Raw genomic sequence first — 5,923 nt, 5'->3', positions numbered from 1 at the left:
ATGAGAAGGAACTCTCAGTTCATTCCAAGTCTTTAAGTTGAAACATCTCCCTTTTCCCCCTTTTGAGCATTTGCTACGTGGACTGATATGTGTTCCAAACATGTGTTCCAAAAAATCTTCTAAATCTCTTTTAATGCACTTAAACAATTCTCCCTTAATTCCTTCTTTGAAACCCAAAACTTTAGTGGAGTTCAAACTCCAGAAATTAAGCATTTCTCTTACAGTGTCCATTGATAGCATTTAAATCCTGTCCTTTATTTCTATATGCATCAGTTTTTTAACTATATAGATGAGATTCAAGGAAGCATATTTTCAAAAATAACTTGACTGTTCTTTTGATAAATGGGGAAGAGATAATAGGAAGGAGAAAAAGAAATTGAGGTTTGGTCTGATGAACAGCACAAACTAAACTACAGAATCCCTAAAAAAAAAGGTGCCAAAAAGAAAAAAGTAACTATTTCCATTGCCAGCTACTAAAAAAAACATGCTTGAAATGAGCAGGTTCCTCCTGCCATCTCCATTTTACTATGTCATGAACAGATACTGTACTAGAACTCAAATAACTTTCACCTGTCTTTAGTCAGGGGCCCGAACACTTTGCCAAGACACTGAGCTGGAGTCTCACTATGTTTGATGAGACCTCTTCCTGCCAAGTGGGCCCCTGTGCCACTCTGAATGCCTTCCAGTCTGCTGGGACCTCAGATCAGGAGTTTCCCCTCCCTGCCCGTCTTTACATCAAGAATGAAAGAGCTCAAATTAGTTTCTTTGTCAAACCCACCCAAAGGCTAAAAACAGAGTTAAAAATGTCTGGACAGAGCAGGCAGGAAGATCACAGGAATATAAGCTTGGGGAGATTTCCACTATTTAGTGAGTTCCAACACTAAAGGAAGCTGTTAAGAAAAGACTGTAGTCCCTATATAACATCTTTTTTAACGTACTTCTTGTCTTTTGCTGTCAGTTATTCCTCATGCCAAATGGGCAAAGAACATGAGATATAGCTAATCAAATTTCCCATGCAGACTGGAAAGGTCGGCTCTAAAACGACTCTGTAAATCTTCATCTCCCTTACTGCTGTTCATAAAAGCAAGCCTTCTACCTACTGACATCCAACCCATGCTGCACTGGTCCTACTCTCTGCTTAACAGATAACTTCATGTTAGGGAATAGTTATGAAATTTGATTAATTTACCCTTGTATCTAATATTGAGAAGATTTTGTAATGTTAGAGATGGAAGCCTACCCTCTTCCAGACCAATTCAAATACACCTAATCTGATCCAGCACCTTACAACAACATTAAAAGAAGACCAGTAAAAACTGTTCTTGAATAACCAGCACACACCACAGAAACAAGTTCAGTAAGAGTTACGGCTTCTGGCCTTAATCTATAAAAAACAACAAGTGATGGGAAAAGACCTTTGTCACTTGAAATCCTCAGATTCTACTCTTTCACCATATATTTTACTAATTTTGTACCAAAACTCTACATTTTAAAACTGCATCTTGTATGAAACAAATTAATCAAAATAATGATATTTTGTGAAAGCCCCACATCTCTTAATTTATGTTTCTTCAGAGACACTAACTAAATAATCCTTCAAATGTAAACTCATTTTGCTGATTAAACCCTACTACAGCATTTAGCCCATTCTACTCTTTGCAGCAATGCTCTGACTCAGTTTAAAACCAGACATAAAAACTTCATTCAACACCTTGACTTGCCCCTTCTTTCCTGTACACTGCAGGTGTTACTGTGATTATAGCCTTCCACCAATACCTGTGATGCTGATTCAGCTTGCAACTTCAAGCTGTTTCAAGAAGACGTGGCATGCCACACAAAACATACTCTCAGTTTTTTTTTTTCTCTCTTTTCTTCTTTTCCTCTTAAGATAAAGAACTAAGAGGACACCAGCTTTTACAAAAAGATTTATTCTTCCACACTTCACACTCTTCATTAATATGCACATTACAGCTGTCAAAATGAAGATGCTAAAACTGAGTTGGAGTTATTTTTCATTCACCTTCTCCAAGGACAGATAATTGAAATAACATGCATAAAACACTTGCTCGTTTATATAACTCAGTCCAGCACTGCTTGTTACATAAAATACAGATGATACATTAAAAGGAAAATGTCAATGCAGCACTAATTTTTAAAAACATCATTTATGGCTGTACTCAATAGCTAATAAACTTAATTTTCTCATTGTAGTATAAACCGATTTATTGACTTAACTTGTATTTTTCCTTTGATGGTATTTTAATCTCTGTATCGAACAATTACTTCATTTCTAATCCTGTGACAAAAGACCGCAGCACATCAATAGTTTTGCAAACAAAATAGTCCCACTGAAGTTTACAAGCTTTATCTCCAGGCTAGGATCTAAATTTGAGTTGCTACATTCCCATCCTGAACTCCTCAGAGAAGCTTCTTTCTGTCTGAATTGTGGAACTTCAAAATACAGCCCCTCAACTGAGCCCTAAAGGCAGGGGACAACAGCACTTTGCATGTCACCAACAGCACACACACAAAAGGATGTTTGGAGAAAGATCTTTGACAGAATATTTTCTGCAGTGGCCAAGATTAGGCTAACACTAAATTTAAATGCACTAAACATACTGTATATATGAGAGGTTCTCAGCTTGAATGTCAGCTTTCTTGCTGGTATTTGTGCTCCTGAAATGTCACTGCATATCACGCCAAGAGGACTTCCAAGAAAAAGGAATGAAAAAAAAACACAAAAAAACCAAACCAAAAACCCAACCAAACTTCAAAAGCCCTCATATAAATGGGTCATTAATTTCTGATACAAATTTCCAAATGCATTACCTGAAACAGAGATCACTCTCAAGTTTCTTGTTAAATCCTGACCTCACATACTGACAAAAGGGTGTTTTTTCTATACCTATAACACACATCCAAATGAGACATTTTACTTGCCTTGGAAAATGAAGCATTTCAGTGGCATTCACAGGAATGTTGCAGAGAAGACTGGATTAATTTTGGCCAAGCTTTGCTTCTCCCCCTACCAAATGAAGCAATTCACATTACCCTGTGTAGGTTTAAGCTAACACCAACCTGAACCAGGGCATCCAAGGTGCTGGCACATGCTCTGTCTTGCTGACCTTAACTGCAAGCAGCAACATCCAGCAGGGCAGACAGACAGGAACAGCCTTGAACCACTGCAGAAAAATATGCCAGAGCTCACCTGCCACAGTCTTAAGTACATGGCTGCTTGCCCAGCCTTTACAGAAGTTTCCTTTCTGTCTCCAAGCAGCTCTAAAATCCCACTGCTGCTGTACTCAACTTCCAGAGAATGCCTGCCACCTTCCCAGTAGTGCCACCTTTGGACAGACACCTTCCAGCCAGACAGGTACAGCTGACAAACACTCCATTTTATACAGCATTTTGCATGAGTGCAATTGCCTGCAATTGCATTTTCAAGAAGCAAAGAATCACAAGAACAGTTCTGAGTCTTGCCCCTGCTGCAAAGCCAGGCATATTTAAATTTCAGACTTCAAAACTGCATCAGAGAAAGAAGAAACATGCTCCCCTTCTAACAAACAAATAAAAAAATCTCCTTGTAAATACACAGAGGAGGAAAGGAGTTTATGAAAGCATAAAAATTGCCAGAAAGACACAATTTGTGAAAATATCGTGTCAGTAAGCTCTATGAGAGCGGAGACCATATGTGACACCTGTTCCACCATTTCTGACATCTGAAGATGCAACTTCAGCAACGGGGAATCGAAATTTCCCCATGAAACAGTACACAATAGTCTGGTGTTGGAAAGATTTCCCAGTTGTGCGTTTATGGATGAATAGTTTCCTACACCCCAAAAAGTGACATAGTTCCTCATCTACCCACTTCAACTGTTTCCTTTTATAAGGTAACCCCAACCCAGCACAATAAGAATCCCATGTCTAACTGAAACAAACCTTGCCAATGCTTCTCTAACCCCAGCCTGAGTAAGCTTTCTCTGTTAACAGAGCAACTGCAGTTTACAACTTTGCCACTCAAATTTGTTCATGAAGTAGAACAATGCTAGAATGTGGATTTTAATTTTTTTTAAATTTAATTTTTAATTAAAGATCATTTATTTATTTCCAAATAGTTCAGTCAAATCCTCCAGCTCCAAGAAGCTCGCATGCAAGGTATGAGAGGAACAAAGCAATCACAATTTTAGAGCCACCTTCAAAAAATAGGATGTAAACGCTAAGTACCTGCGCTGGTTTTGTCTGGGATTGAGTTAATTTTCTTCACAGTAGCCAGTATGAGGCTGTGTTTTGGATTTGTGCTGAAAACAGTGCTGATAGCACAGGGATGTTTAGTTACTGCTGAGCAGGGCTTACACTGAGTCCAGACCTTTTCTGCCTCTCACCCCACCCCACCAGCGAGAGGCTGAGGGCCACAAGAAATCAGGAGGGGACACAGCCAGGACAGCTGACCAAAAGGATATTCCATGCTGTATGATGTCATGCTCAGCATACAAAGCTCTCCCCCATCCCACTAGGGAGTAAATGAGCAGCTGTGGGGTGCTTAGTTGCAGGCTGGGATTAAACCATGACAGTATCTAATGAGATTGCAGCAGCCTGCACTACGCTTTCATCTTCTCCACTTCTACTTTCTCTATAGAATTACATCTCATTTTGAAATGGGATTCCTATCTATCTATCTATATTAGATTACACTGTCTTGCTGCAGACCTCCCTGTGCTCCAGGTAAAGGCAAAACGAGCAGAATCAGAGACACATGGCCTCCATTTCACATTTCACTTTGACTTTCATTATAAAGAGATGCTACAAGAGAACAGCAGATGATGGCTGGGATGCAATTTTAAGCCAATATTGTTGTATCAGAAAGACTGACAAAACTGCAAGATTCCAAAAAATCAAGTATTTCAGAAAAGAATTATTTTTGTTTTCACACAGATTTCATTTAAATAGCAGATCAAAAAATTACATTAGGTCAAAGGCCAAAAGGGTAAACATTAGCATGCATATGATTGTGTGTTACTATAATTAGAGTCCTAATTATGTGCACAAAACCCAGTCACTGGTTGCAAAACTACAGAATAGCGAGATTTAGACACTTGTCTTCACTATCTTGAGATTAGCAATGAGTATAACCTTCCATTTGCTGCAGTCTGGTGTCTAGAGACAAATATAATAATTAAAACATAAATGCATTAACATAACCAGGGTCAGGAGCACCTAGGCCATATTAACAAGTGTCCTCCCAGCTGTCCTTTTACCCTTGTTTCTCATTAGATATGAACACATTTAGTAAAAACAACTTAAAGTGTAACTGGTATTTTTCCCAGTATTGTTTTCTGCCTTTCTAAAGACTGTATGGAGAAATTTTGCATCCACACCATTATTTTCTATTTCCTGCTTTTCAGAAGTTCAGGATTAGCCCCTTCAGTCTAGTTAAGTGCCCCAGTGTAAGTGTCGTGGTATCTGAGGCCTTTAGAATCCTTTTCTTTAAGTGCCTGCATAAACATATGTACATGAGTGCACACACATTCCAGAATATTCCCCATTTGCAGGGCCCAGTCCCACTACCATCCCTGGTCACGCTTGTCTCAACCACAGAACGCAGCTGTTGCCTCTTCATTCTCCCTTCTGCTCACCTAATGCCGCCAGATTCCCTAATGGTCACTACACTCTGCCTGAAACCTACTGGCTGCAGAGCCAGAAACAGGATGCAGGAAATAAAATGTCTCACTGATTCCACATGTAGGTCTGGATTCCCACAGAAAAGAGGCATATGCTCCCCCAATGTTTATCACCTCCTCCCTGAGGATTTCTGAAATGACAGACAAGCATGTGTCTGACAGAATACGCTGAGTTGGAAGGGACCCACAAGGATTGAGTCAAACTCCTAGCTCTGCACAGGACCATCCCCAACAATCCCATCATG

This window comes from Empidonax traillii, unplaced genomic scaffold, assembly GCF_003031625.1.
Source record: "Empidonax traillii isolate 1590-97213 ecotype Southwest subspecies unplaced genomic scaffold, ASM303162v1 scaffold65:size4453928, whole genome shotgun sequence".
In the NCBI taxonomy this organism is placed as follows: Eukaryota; Metazoa; Chordata; class Aves; order Passeriformes; family Tyrannidae; genus Empidonax; species Empidonax traillii.
The sequence above is the reverse complement of the archived record's forward strand: the minus strand, read 5'-3'. Positions refer to the sequence as shown.